This window comes from Triticum dicoccoides, chromosome 1B (assembly GCF_002162155.2).
Source record: "Triticum dicoccoides isolate Atlit2015 ecotype Zavitan chromosome 1B, WEW_v2.0, whole genome shotgun sequence".
NCBI lineage: Eukaryota > Viridiplantae > Streptophyta > Magnoliopsida > Poales > Poaceae > Triticum > Triticum dicoccoides.
Genome location: NC_041381.1, coordinates 570,056,373 through 570,071,889, shown reverse-complemented (window position 1 = coordinate 570,071,889; position 15,517 = coordinate 570,056,373).

Here is a 15,517-nt window from a genome sequence, read left to right as displayed (position 1 = left end):
TATCCATGGAAGAAATCACAAACACAATTAAAATTACCTATGTCATCATTGTTTAGAGAATCAAGAGATCTGAGTATGAACGCACAAAATAGATACTCATGCAGTTCTTAAGAGTATGCAAGTCCGAACGGGAATATGAAATACTGACAATGTGATTAGAATGATAGGCTAATTGGACACAAAAAGAAAGAAAATGACAGTAGAATTATTGTATTACTTGACATCGATCAGTGGCACAGAAGTACCTACTAAAGTGGGATGCATGTCCATGCTTTCAGCCTGAGAAGATCATATTTTTATTGTTTTGAAGTGCTAGTTGTCAAAATAAATACTACAAACAACTACCCAAGACAGAAAATCACATCCCAAACTTTTCAAATCAATTGTTAGATTAGAAATCCTGAAATTCTTGAACAATATAAGAATCAATGGAGTCTATTGATGAACCATCTGGACTTAATTGGGCAGGTCTTGTGTTCCCTATTTCAGATCCAAATGCTGAATATAGGACATATTAGTACTGATATAAATATATATGGCCTGATGGGCATCCCTAGCATCCCTAGCCGATATGTTCGGTGACATTGATGCGGATGATGTGAGACCCAAATACTGTCTTTCAGATGACCTTTTACCAGCATGTGCAGCATCAGGGGCACCATTGCCGACAACCATGCTCCAGGAAACATCAGAGTAGTAAAAATTATGGATATATAACCCGCAAGAATCCTCCAAACCAACAGATCAGAACCAGTCCATGGCATTTGTAGTCCTTGTCGCCTGGACCCCCTCGTGCTGTCGTGCACCTGTCCTCAACTCCCCTCGCTCGTCTCGGAGGTGCTTTCCTACCCTGGTGGCCGACGTCTCCCTCACTATCACCGGCGAGTGCGTGAGGCACTGCAATTTTGCCCCACCCCCTTAGGTAGTACCTGGAACGCTGGCGTGGGATTCATCGCGGCAACCTCACGGAGGTATCATGCCTATAGCAGATTAAGGGCGCGGCCAGGCGAGACTGCCGTCGCTAGGGTTTCTGCCGGCGGCGCCTGGGGTGGGTGCAGAGAATCTGGCAGGGTAGAGACATCGGATGAAGCAGTTATGAAAGGGTTCATCTGAGAGGTGGGGAGATTGAGAAACAAAGGGAGAGGTCGCTTGGTTTCATTCGTACCTTGAGTAAAGAAGTTGAGTCCTCTGCCCCAACCCTGCTAGCTCGCTGCCAAGTCATCTGCTGAGTACCGCCGCCGCCACCGCAAGTTCTTTGTTGCAGCTAGCCCTTCGGCCCGCTACTCCTCCTTCCATCACCGCCATCAGATCAGGAGAGACGACGTCGATTCCCTCGAGCGCTGGATCCCTCGCACGGCTGGCGTCCGCTAGATCCCCTCGACCGCCGGTTCCCTCGCTAGCGGATCGAACATCGCTAACCCTGGCCGCCACGCGCAGGAGTGGTTGCGGTTGCGGGAAGGAGCAACGATGGGAAGATGAGACGTCTCGCACATATGCTCTTTTTCCCGATGGGCTGTGCTTGCCCCAGGTTTCAGGTGATGCGCGTGAGAGTCTCTCAGCCTCCACGCGAGGGATGATTACAGGCCTGGTAGGCCCAATTTAATCCCAAAGGGCGAAAAAAGCCACCAGTGCAGCGGCCAAAATGGGTTAGCGCTCGTTAGGATCGAATGAAACGACTCGCGATGCGATTAAGAGACAGTCGGATGGAAGAAAATGATCACAAGTGACAATCCAACGGCCATGAATGCTAATAGCCTGAGAGGGCACGAAAAGTGCTCAGTTATAATATATTTAAATTGGTTGTGCAATATGAAGGGCCAAAGGAGGAGCCCATACCTCCCGAGATTGATATTGGGGACTTCTGTCCCATTAAATTTAGCCCTTTGATTACTTTTGCTTGCCTCACAGAAAACTTGCTGCTGATCGTAGGGAATATGAAATGAGTTTTCGTGATCTATCTTATTATTATGGGACTACTACTTAGATCTATTCTTGCTTTTATGCCTAGCTAGGGGCGTTAAACGATAGCGCTTGTTGGGAGGCAACCCAATTTTATTTTAGTTCCTTGCTTTTTTGCTTCTATTTAGTAATAAATATTTTATCTAGCCTCTGTTTAGATGTGGTTTTATGTTTTGATTAGTGTTTGTGCCAAGTAGAACCTATAGGATAACCTACTGTGATAGTTAATTTGATTCTGCTGAAAAACAGAAACTTTTGCGTGCACGAGAATAATTTTAATAAATCACAGAAACATGCTTTTGCGTTAATTCGTTTTGCTGTAGATCAATATACAAATTGCCCAGGACTTCATATTTTTGTAGGATTTTTAGAGTTCCATAAGTATTCTAAAGTTACAGATTGCTACAGACCATTCTGTTTTTGACAGATTCTGTTTTTCGTGTGTTGTTTGCTTATTTTGATGCATCTATGGCTAGTATCGGGGGGTACGAACTATAGAGAAGTTGGAATACAGTAGGTTTAACACCAATATAAATAAAGAATGAGTTCATTACAGTACCTTATGTGGTGGTTTTTCTTTCTTGCACTAACGGAGCTTATGAGATTTCCTGTTGAGTTTTGTGTTGTGAAGTTTTCAAGTTTTGGGTAAGGGTTTGATGGACTATGGAATAAGGAGTGGCAAGAGCCCAAGCTTGGGGATGATCATGGCACCCCAAGATACCAAGGACAACCAAAAGCCTAATCTTGGGGATGCCCCGAAAGGTCCCCTCTTTCATCTTCATTTATCGGTAACTTTACTTGGAGCTATATTTTTATTCACCACATGATATGTGTTTTGCTTGGAGCGTCTTGTATGATATTAGTCTTTACGTTTTAGTTTACCACAATCATCCTTGCTGTACACACCTTTTGAGTGAGACACTCTTGATTTGGAATTTATTAGAATACTATATGTGCTTCACTTATATCTTTTGAGCTAGATAATTTTTGCTCTAGTGCTTCACTTATACCTTTTAGAGAACAGCTGTGGTTTAATTTTCTAGAAATTGTTGATCTCTCATGCTTAACTTATATTATTTTGAGAGTCTTTTAGAACAGCATGGTATTTGCTATGGTTATAAAATTGGTCATAGAATGATGGGCATCCAAGTTGGGTATAATAAAAACTATCATAGAAAGTGAATTGGATGCTATGATCAATTTGATGCTTAATAATTGTTTTGAGATATGAGGATGGTGATATTAGAGTCATGCTAGTGGGGTAATTATGAATTTGAGAAATACTTGTGTTGAAGTTTGTGATTCCCGTAGCATGCACGTATGGTGAACCGCTTTGTGATGAAGTTGGAGCATGATTTATTTATTGATTGTCTTCCTTATGAGTGGCGGTCGGGGATGAGCGATGGTCTTTTCCTAACAATCTATCCCCCTAGGAGCATGCACGTAGTACTTTGTTTTCAATAACTTGTAGATTTTTGCAAAAAGTATATGAGTTCTTTATGACTAATGTTGAGTCCATGGATTATACGCACCCTCACCCTTCCACCATTACTAGCCTTTCTTGTGCCGCACAACTTTCGCCGGTACCGTACACCCACCATATACCTTCCTCAAAACAACCACCATACCTACCTATTACGACATTTCCATAGCCATTCCGAGATATTTTGCCATGCAACTTTCCACCGTTCCGTTTATTATGACACGCATCATCATTGTCATATTGTTCTTGCATGATCATGTAGTTGACATCGTATTTGTGGCAAATCCACCTTCATAATTTCCATACATGTCACTCTTGGTTCATTGCATATCCCGGTACACCATCGGAGGCATTCATATAGAGTCATATCTTGTTCTAAGTATCGAGTTGTAATCTTGAGTTGTAAGTAAATAAAAGTGTGATGATCTTCATTATTAGAGCATTGTCCCAAGTGAGGAAAGGATGATGGAGACTATGATTCCCCCACAAGTCGGGATGAGACTTCGGACTTTATATAGAAAAAAAGAGAGAGAGAAAGGCCAAAAAAGAGAGAAAGGCCAAATAAAAAAAGAGAGAAAAAGAGAGAAGGGACAATGCTACTATCCTTTTACCACACTTGTGCTTCAAAGTAGCACCATGATCTTCATGATAGAGAGTCTCCTATGTTGTCACTTTCATATACTAGTGGGAATTTTTCATTATATTACTTGGCTTGTATATTCCAATGATGGGCTTCCTCAAAACGCCCTAGGTCTTCGTGAGCAAGGAAGTTGGATGCACACCCACTTAGTTTCTTTTGTTGAGCTTTCATACATTTATAGCTCTAGTGCATCCGTTGCATGGCAATCCCTACTCACTCACATTGATATCTATTAATGGGCATATCCATAGCTCATTGATACGCCTAGTTGATGTGAGACTATCTTCTCCTTCTTTTGTCTTCTCCAGAACCACCATTCTATCCCACATATAGTGCTATGTCCATGGCTCACGCTCATGTATTGCGTGAAAGTTGAAAAAGTTTGACAATACTAAAGTATGAAACAATTGCTTGGCTTGTCATCGAGGTTGTGCATGATTAAATACTTTGTGTGGTGAAGACGGATCATAGACAGACTATATGATTTTGTAGGGATAGCTTTCATTACCCATGTTATTTTGAGAAGACATGATTGCTTTGTTAGTATGCTTGAAGTATTATTGTTTTCATGTCAATATGAACTTTTATTTTGAATCATTTGGATCTAAACATTCATGTCAGAATAAAGAAAATTACATTGAGAATTATGCTAGGTAGCATTCCACATCGAAAATTCTGTTTTTATCATTTACCTACTCGAGGACGAGCAACAATTAACCTTGGGGATGCTAGATACGTCTCCAACGTATGTATAATTTTAAATTGTTCCATGCTATTATATTACCTGTTTCGGATGTTTATGGGCTTTACTTTACACTTTATATCATTTTTGGCACTAACCTACTAACCGGCCCAACCCGAATTGCTGTTTTTATCTATTTCAGTGTTTCGAAGAATAGGAATGTCAAATGGAGTCCAAACGGGATGAAACCTTCGGGAGCGATCTTTTTGGAACAAATGCAAACCAGGAGACTTGGAGTGGACGTCAAGCAACAAACAAGGCAGCCACGAGGGTGCCCGGCATGCCCTAAGGGGGTGGGCGCGCCCCCACCCTCGTGGCCCCCTCATGGCTCCACCGACGTACTTCTTTCGCCTATATATACTCCCGTACCCTGAAAACATCGGGGAGCACCACGAAAACCTAATTCCACCGTCGCAACCTTCTGTATCCGCGAGATCCCATCTTGGAGCCTTTGCCGGCGCTCCGCCGGAGGGGGAATCGACCATGGAGGGCCTCTACATCATCTCCAAGGCCTCTCCGATGAGTTGTGAGTAGTTTACCACAGACCTTCGGGTCCATAGTTATTAGCTAGATGACTTCATATCTCTCTTTAAATCTCAATACAAAGTTCTCCTCGATTTTCTTGGAGATCTATTTGATGTAACTCTTTTTGCGGTGTGTTTGTCGAGATCCGATGAATTGTGGGTTTATGATCAAGTTTATCTATGAGAAATATATGAATCTCCTATGAATTATTTTATGTGTGATTGTTTATCTTTGCAAGTCTCTTCGAATTATCAGTTTGGTTTGGCCTACTAGATTGATCTTTCTTGCAATGGGAGAAGTGCTTAGCTTTGGGTTCAATCTTGCGGTGTCCTTTCCGAGTGACAGCAGGGGCAACAAGGCACGTATTGTATTGTTGCCATTGAGGATAAAAAGATATGGTTTATATCATATTGCAGGAGTTTATCCCTCTACATCATGTCATCTTTCTTAATGTGTTACTCTATTCTTCATGAACTTAATACTCTAGATGCAGGCAGGAGTCGGTCGATGTGTGAAGTAATAGTAGTAGATGCAGAATCGTTTCGATCTGCTTTTCACAGACGTAATGCCTATATACATGATCATGCCTAGATAATCTCATAACTATGCACTTTTCTAGCAATTGCTCGATAGTAATTTGTGCACCCACCGTAATACTTATGCTATCTTGAGAGAAGCCACTAGTGAAACCTATGCCCCCCCGGGTCTATCTTTTGTCTTATAAGTTTTCCATCTATTTTTATTTGCATCTTTTACTTTCCAATCTATATCATAAAAATACCAAAAATATTTATCTTATCTTATTATCTCTATCAGATCTCACTTTTGCAAGTTTCCGTGAAGGGATTGACAACCCCTTTATCGCGTTGGTTGCGAGGTTCTTGTTTGTTTGTGTAGGTGCGTGGGACTTTTGAGGAGCCTCCTACTGGATTGATACCTTGGTTCTCAAAAACTGAGGGAAATACTTATGCTACTTTGCTGCATCACCCTTACCTCTTCAAGGGAAAACCAACACAGTGCTCAATAGGTAGCAAGCACCCAACCTACTTTGTCACCTCCCTCTTGCAAGGGGCTAGGTCAAGGTATTCTGGGATGCAAAAATTGCTTTTCGGCCTCCTTATGGCCTTGAGAAAGTTGTGTCATTATTTCCAAGCACATGAAGTCACAGCCGTCACAAGCCTCCCTTTGCAACGGATCTTGCATAAACCAGATGCAACTGGGAGGATCGTGGAGTGGGCGCTCGAGCTGTCAAGCTTTGGACTTAAGTTCGAGAGCACCTGAACGATCAAGAGCAGAGCCTTGGCGGAATTCATAGCAGAATGGACATCCACGCATGATGAAGAAGTTCAAGAAACCACCCTTCCCGGCAAAGAGGCAAGTAGTCATTGGATTATGTACTTCGATGGAGCCTTCTCGTTACAAGGTGCAGGTGCCGACGTGTTGCTCGTCGCGCCCGCCGGAGAACGCCTCAAGTACGTGATCCAGATGCACTTCCCCCGGGAGAGGTCGACAAACAACACCGTAGAATACGAGGGGCTGCTCGCTGGTCTCAGGATCACGGCAGACCTCGGGATCAGGAAGCTTATTATCAGAGGAGATTCACAACTTGTCGTCACGCAAGTTAACAAGGATTATCAGAGCCCACTGATGGACGCTTACATGTATGAAGTGAGGAAATTGGAAGAGCGCTTTGACGGTTTACAAGTAGAGCATGTTCCTCGAGCAGAGAACAACATTGCCGATGACCTGTCAAAGCACGGTGCCCTCAAGCTACCTGTGGAACCACGTAACTTTGTGCTTCAATTAACTCAGCCATCCATCAAGCCATCAACAGAAAAGAACAAGCGAAGAAAAGTGGGCCCCAAGAAATACTCCCGTAGAGCTCCCAGGAGCCGCTGGCAAGGAAGTTGTCGGGTACCCTAAGCTTGCTGGAGAGTAGCAGCCCCCGACAGGGACCCAGGCCCTTGCCGTCGAGGCAGCTGCCCCCACAGCGGAAAGCATGCCTTTGGTCCTTGCCGTTGAGCCCCAGGCTCCAGCATGGGCACAACATATAGTCAGTTTCCTCCAAACAAGGGAGTGAAGGAAATATGCCCTAGAGGCAATAATAAAGTTATTATTAATTTCCTTATTTCATGACAAATGTTTATTATTCATGCTAGAATTGCATTAACCGGAAACATAATACATGTGTGAATACATAGACAAACATAGTGTCACTAGTATGCCTCTACTTGACTAGCTTGTTAATCAAAGATGGTTAAGTTTCCTAACCATAGACATGAGTTTCCATTTGATTAACGGGATCACATCATTAGGAGAATGATGTGATTGACTTGACCCATTCCGTTAGCTTAGCACATGATCGTTTAGTATGTTGCTATTGCTTTCTTCATGACTTATACATGTTCCTATGACTATGAGATTATGTAACTCCCACTTACTGGAGGAATACTTTGTGTGCCATCAAACGTCACAACGTAATTGGGTGATTATAAAGGTGCTCTACAGGTGTCTCCGAAGGAACTTGTTGAGTTGACGTATTTCGAGATTAGGATTTGTCACTCCGATTGTCGGAGAGGTATCTCTGGGCCCTCTCGGTAATGCACATCACTATAAGCCTTGCAAGCAATATGACTAATGAGTTAGTTGTGGGATGATGCATTACATAACGAGTAAAGAGACTTGCCGGTAATGAGATTGAACTAGGTATTGAGATACCGACGATTGAATCTCGGGCAAGTAACATACCGATGACAAAAGAAACAATATATGTTGTTATGCGGTTTTACCGATAAAGATCTTCGTAGAATATGTGGGAGCCAATATGAGCATCCAGGTTCCGCTATTGGTTATTGACCAGAGACGTGTCTCGGTTATGCCTACATAGTTCTCGAACCCGTAGGGTCCGCACGCTTAAAGTTTGGTGACGATCAGTATTATGAGTTTATGTGTTTTCATGTACCGAAGGTAGTTCGAAGTCCCGGATGATTTCGGGGACACGAGGAGGAGTCCCGAAATCGTCGAGACGTAAAGATCGATATATTGGACGACTATATTCGGACTTCCGAAAGGTTCCGAGTGATTCGGGTATTTTTCGGAGTACGGAGAATTACGGAATTTGCCGGGGAGTATATGGGCCTTATTGGGCCATACGGGAATAGAGGAGAGAGGCGAAAAGAAGGAGGCGCGCCCCCCCTCTGGTCCAAATTGGACAAGGGGTGTAGCCCCCTTTTCCTTCTCCCTCTCCCCCTCTTTCCTTGTCTCCTACTCCGGAAAGGAAAGGGGAATCCTACTAGGACTTGGGAGTCCTAGTAGGACTCCCCACACTTGGTGCGCCCTCCTCTAGGGCCGGCCTCTCCCTCCCTCCTTTATATACGGGGGCAGGGGGCACCTCTAGGCACAACAATTGATCTCTTGATCTCTTAGCCGAGTGCGGTGCCCCTCTCCACCATATTCCACCTCGGTAATATCATAGTGGTGCATAGGTGAAGCCTTGCGTCGGTAGCATCATCAACATCGTCGTCATGCCGTCGTGCTGACGGAACTCTCCTGCAAAGCTCTACTGGATCGAAGTTCGTGGGACGTCATCGAGCTGAATGTGTGCTGAACTCGGAGGTGCCGTACGTTCGGTACTTAATCGGTCGGATCATGAAGACGTACGACTACATCAACCGCGTTGTGCTAACGCTTCCACTTTTGGTCTATGAGGGTACATGGACACACTCTCCCCTCTCGTTGCTATGCATCACCATGACCTTGCGTGTGCGTAGGAATTTTTTTGAAATTACTACGTTCCCCAACAGTGGTATCAGAGCCAGGTTTTATGTGTAGATGTTATTTGCACGAGTAGAACACAAGTGAGTTGTGGGCGATACAAGTCATACTACTTAGCAGCATGTCACACTTTCGTTCGGCGGTATTGTTGGATGAAGCGGCCCGGACTGACATTACGCGTACGCTTACGCAAGACTGGTTTTACCGCCGTGCTTTGCACACAGGTGACTAACGGGTGTCCGTTTCTCCAACTTTAGTTGAACCGAGTGTGGCTACGCCTGGTACTTGAGAAGGTTTAAACAGCACTAACTTGACGAACTATCGTTGTGGTTTTGATGCGTAGGTAGGAACGGTTCTTGCTCAGCCCGTAGCAGCCATGTAAAACTTGCAACAACAAAGTAGAGGACGTCTAACTTGTTTTTGCAGGGCATGTTGTGATGTGATATGGTCAAGGCATGATGCTATATTTTATTGTATGAGATGATCATGTTTTGTAACCGAGTTATCAGCAACTGGCAGGAGCCATATGGTTGTCGCTTTATTGTATGCAATGCAATCGCCCTGTAATCGCTTTACTTTATCACTAAGCGGTAGCGATAGTCGTAGAAGCAATAGTTGGCGAGACGACAACGATGCTACGATGGATATCAAGGTGTCGCGCCGGTGACAATGGTGATCATGACGGTGCTTCGGAGATGGAGATCACAAGCACAAGATGATGATGGCCATATCATATCACTTATATTGATTGCATGTGATGTTTATCTTTTATGCATCTTATCTTGCTTTGATTGACGGTAGCATTATAAGATGATCTCTCACTAAATTTCAAGATAAAAGTGTTCTCCCTGAGTATGCACCGTTGCCAAAGTTTGTCGTGCCCAGACACCACGTGATGATCGGGTGTGCTAAGCTCTACGTCCATCTACAACGGGTGCAAGCCAGTTTTGGACACGCAGAATACTCAGGTTAAACTTGACGAGCCTAGCATATGCAGATATGGCCACGGAACACTGAGACCGAAAGGTCGAGCGTGAATCATATGGTAGATATGATCAACATAGTGATGTTCACCATTGAAAACTACTCCATTTCACGTGATGATCGGTTATGGTTTAGTTGATTTGGATCACATGATCACTTAGATGATAAGAGGAATGTCTATCTAAGTGGGAGTTCTTAAGTAATATGATTAATTGAACTTAAATTTCTCATGAACTTAGTCCTGATAGTATTTTGCAAATTATGTTGTAGATCAATAGCTCACGTTATTGCTTCCCTATGTTTTATATGTGTTCCTAGAGAAAACTAAGTTGAAAAATGATAGTCGCAATGATGCGGACTGGGTTCACAATCTGAGGTTTATCCTCATTGCTGCACAGAAGAATTATGTCCTTAATGCACCGCTAGGTGACAGACCTATTGCAAGAGCAGATGTAGACGTTATGAACGTTTGGCTAGCTCAATATGATGAATACTTGATAGTTTAGTGTACCATGCTTAACGGCTTAGAATCGGGACTTCAAAAATGTTTTGAACATCATGGACCATATGAGATGTTCCAGGAGTTGAAGTTAATATTTCAAGCAAATACCCGAGTTGAGAGATATGAAGTCTCTAACAAGTTCTATAGCTAAAAGATGGAGGAGAATAGCTCAAGCAGTGAGCATGTGCTCAGATTGTCTGGGTACTACAATCTTTGAATCAAGTGGGAGTTAATCTTCCAGATAAGATAGTGATTGACAGAGTTCTCTAGTCACCATCACCAAGTTACTGGAACTTTGTGATGAACTATGGTATGCAAGGGATGACAAAAACGATTCCCGAGCTCTTCGTGATGTTGAAATCGACGAAGGTAGAAATCAAGAAAGAGCATCAAGTGTTGATGATTGACAAGACCACTAGTTTCAAGAAAAGGGCAAAGGGAAAGAAAGGGAACTTCAAGTAGAATGGCAAGCAAGTTGTCACTCCCGTGAAGAAGCCCAAAGCTGGACCAAAGCCTAAAACTGAGTGCTTCTACTGCAAAGGAAATGGTCACTGGAAGTGAAATTCCTTGAATATTTGGTGAATAAGTAGGATGGCAAAGTGAACAAGGGTATATTTGATATACAGGTTATTGATGTGTACCATACTAGTGTTTATAGTAGTCCCTGAGTATTTGATACTTGTTCGGTTGCTCAAGTTTAGTAACTCGAAACATGAATTACAGAATAAACAGAGACTAGTTGAGGGTGAAGTGACGATGTGTGTTGGAAGTAGTTCCAAGATTGATATGATCATCATCGCACACTCCATATACTTTCGGGATTAGTGTTAAACCTAAATAAATATTATTTGGCGTTTGCGTTGAGCATGAATATGATTTGATCATGTTTATTGCAATACTGTTATTCATTTAAAGTCAGAGAATAATTATTGCTCTGTTTACATGAATAAAACCTTCGATGGTCATACACCCAATGAAAGTAGTTTGTTGGATCTCGATCGTAGTGATACACATATTCATAATATTGATGCCGAAACATGCAAAGTTGATAATGATAGTGCAAATTATTTGTGGCACTGCCGTTTAGGTCATATCAGTGTAAAGTGCATGAAGAAACTCCATAAAGATGGATTTTTGGGATCACTTGGTTATGAATCATTTGATGCTTGCGGACCATGCCTTTTGGGCAAGATGACTAAAACTCCGTTCTCCGGAACAATGGAACGAGGTACTGACTTGTTGGAAATAATACATACCAATTTATGCGGTCCAGTGAGTGTTGATGCTCGTGGCGAGTATCGTTATTTTTCTGACCTTCACAAATGATTTGAGCAGATATGAGTATATCTACTTAATGAAGCACAAGTCTGAAACATTTGAAAAGTTCAAAGAGTTTCAGAGTGAAGTGGAGAATCATCGTAACAAGAAAATAAAGTTTCTACTATCTGATCGTAGAGGAAAATATTTGAGTTATGAGTTTGGCCTTCATTTAAAAACAATGCCGAATAGTATCACAACTCATGCCACATGGAACACCAAAGCGTAATGGTGTATCCGAACGTCGTAACCGCACTTTATTGGATGTGGTGCGATCTATGATGTATCTTACTGATTTACCACTATCGTTTTGGGGTTATGCATTAGAGACAGCTGCATTCACTTTAAATAGGGCACCATTAAAATCCATTTGAGACAACGCCTTCTGAACTGTGGTTTGGCAAGAAACCAAAGGAAACTATTTGGTAAACCTTCTATCACAGATCCGAAGGCAAGATATTCGTTGCTAAGATGGATCCTTTCTAGAGAAGGAGTTTCTCTCGAAAGAAGTGAGTGGGAGGAAAGTAGAGCTTGATAAGGTAATTGTACCTTCTCCCGAATTGGAAAGTAGTTCATCACAGAAATCAGTTCTAGTGATTCCTATACCAATTAGTGAGGAAGCTAATGACGATGATCATGAAACTTCAGATTAAGTTACTACAAAACCTCGTGGTCTTCCAAAGTACAGTCCGCACCAGAGCGGTACGGTAATCCTGTTCTGGAAGTCATGTTACTAGACCATGATGAACCTACGAACTATGAGGAAGCGATGATGAACCTAGATTCTGCGAAATGGCTTGAGGCCATGAAATCTGAGATAAGATCCATGTATGAGAACAAAGTGTGGATTTTGGTGGAGTTGCCCAATGATCGACAAGCCCTATTGTATAAATGGATCTTCAAGAGGAAGACAAACGCTGATAAGTAGTGTTACTATCTATAAAGCTCAACTTGTCGCAAAAAGTTTTTCGACAAGTTCAAGGTGTCGAATACGATGAGATTTTCTCACTCGTATCGATGCTTAAGTCTGTCCGAATCATGTTAGCAATTGCCACATTTTATGAAATCTAGAAAATGGATGTCAAAATTGCATTCCTTAATGGATTTATTAATGAAGAGTTGTATATGATGCAACCAGAAGGTTTTGTCAATCCTAAAGGTGCTAACAAAATGTGCAAGCTCCAGCGATTCATCTATGGACTGGTGCAAGCATATCGGAGTTGGAATATATGCTTTGATGAGTTGATCAAAGCATATGATTTTATACAGACTTTTGGAGAAGTCTGTATTTTCAAGAAAGTAAGTGGGAGCTCTGTAGCATTTTCTAAAACTATATGTAGATGACATATTGTTGATTGGAAATGATATAGAAATTCTGGATAGCATAAAAGGATACTTGAATAAGAGTTTTTCAATGAAAGACCTCGGTGAAGCTGCTTACACATTGAGCATCAAGATCTATAGAGATAGATCAAGACGTTTTATAAGATTTTTCAATGAGTACATACCTTGATAAGATTTTGAAGTAGTTCAAAATGGAACAGTCAAAGAAGGAGTTCTTGCCTGTGTTGCAAAGTGTGAAGTTGAGTAAGACACAAAACCCGACCATGGCAGAAAATAGAAAGAGAATGAAAAGTCATTCCCTATGCCTTAGTCATAGGTTCTATAAAGTATGCTATGATGTGTACCAGACCTATTGTATACCTTGCTCTGAGTTGGGCAAGAGAGTACAATTTTGATCTAGGAGTAGATCACTGGACAGCGGTCAAGAATATCCTTAGTGAGGACTAAGGAGATGTTTCTCGATTATGGAGGTGATAAAAGAGTTCGTCGTAAAGAGTTACATCGGTGCAAGCTTTTACATATATCCAGATGACTCTAAGTCTCAATCTGGATACATATTCAAAGTGGGAGCAATTAGCTAGAGCATTGTAGACATAGAATATTTGCAAAATACATACGGCTCTGAATAAGACATACCCATTGACTAAACTTCTCTCACGAGCAAAACATGATCACACCTTAGTACTCTTTGGGTGCTAATCACATAGCAATGTGAACTAGATTATTGACTCTAGTAAACCCTTCGGGTGTTGGTCACATGATGATGTGAACGATGGGCGTTGATCACATACAGATGTGAATATTGGTGTTAAATCACATGGTGATGTGAACTAGATTATTGACTCTACTACTAGTGGGAGACTGAAATAAATATGCCCTAGAGGCAATAATAAAGTTATTATTTATTTCCTTATTTCATGATAAATGTTTATTATTCATGCTAGAATTGTATTAACCGGAAACATAATACATGTGTGAATACATAGACAAACATAGTGTCACTAGTATGCCTCTACTTGACTAGCTCGTTAATCAAAGATGGTTAAGTTTCCTAACCATAGACATGAGTTGTCATTTGATTAACGGGATCACATCATTAGAAGAATGATGTGATTGACTTGACCCATTCCGTTAGCTTAGCACTTGATCGTTTAGTATGTTGATATTGCTTTATTCATGACTTATACATGTTCCTATGACTATGAGATTATGTAACTCCCGTTTACCGGAGGAATACTTTGTGTGCTACCAAATGTCACAACGTAACTGGGTGATTATAAAGGTGCTCTATAGGTGTCTCCGAAGGTAGTTGTTGAGTTGACGTATTTCGAGATTAGGATTTGTCATTCCGATTGTCGGAGAGGTATCTCTGGGCCCTCTCGGTAATGCACATCACTATAAGCCTTGCAAGCAATGTGACTAATGGGTTAGTTGCGGGAGATGCATTACATAACGAGTAAAGAGACTTGCCGGTAACGAGATTGAACTAGGTATTGAGATACCGACGATCGAATCTCGCGCAAGTAACATACCGATGACAAAAGGAACAACGTATATGTGGAAGCCAATATGAGCATCCAGGTTCCGCTATTGGTTATTGACCGGAGACGTGTCTCGGTCATGTCTACATAGTTCTCGAACCCGTAGGGTCCGCACGCTTAAAGTTCGGTGACGATCGGTATTATGAGTTTATGTGTTTTGATGTACCAAAGGTAGTTCGGAGTGTCGGATGAGATCGGGGACATGACGAGGAGTCTTGAAATGGTCAAGACATAAAGATCTATATATTGGACGACTATATTCGGACTTCGGAAAGGTTTCGAGTGATTCGGGTATTTTTCGGAGTACCGGAGAGTTACGGGAATTCGCCGGGGAGTATATGGGCCTTATTGGGCCATACGGGAATAGAGGAGAGAGGCCAAAAGGAAGGAGGTGCACGCCCCCCCTCTGGTCCGAATTGGACAAGGGGTGCAGCCCCCTTTTCCTTCTCCCTCTTCCCCTCTTTTCTTCTCTCCTACTCCGGAAAGGAAAGGGGAATCCTACTAGGACTCCCCACACTTGGCACGCCCTCCTCTAGGGCGGTCTCTCCCTCCCTCTTTTATATATGGGGGCAGGGGGGCACCTCTAGGCACAAGAATTGATCTCTTGATCTCTTAGCCGTGTGCGGTGCCCCCCTCCACCATATTCCACCTCGGTAATATCGTAGCGGTGCTTAGGCGAAGCCCTGCGTCGGTAGCATCATCAACA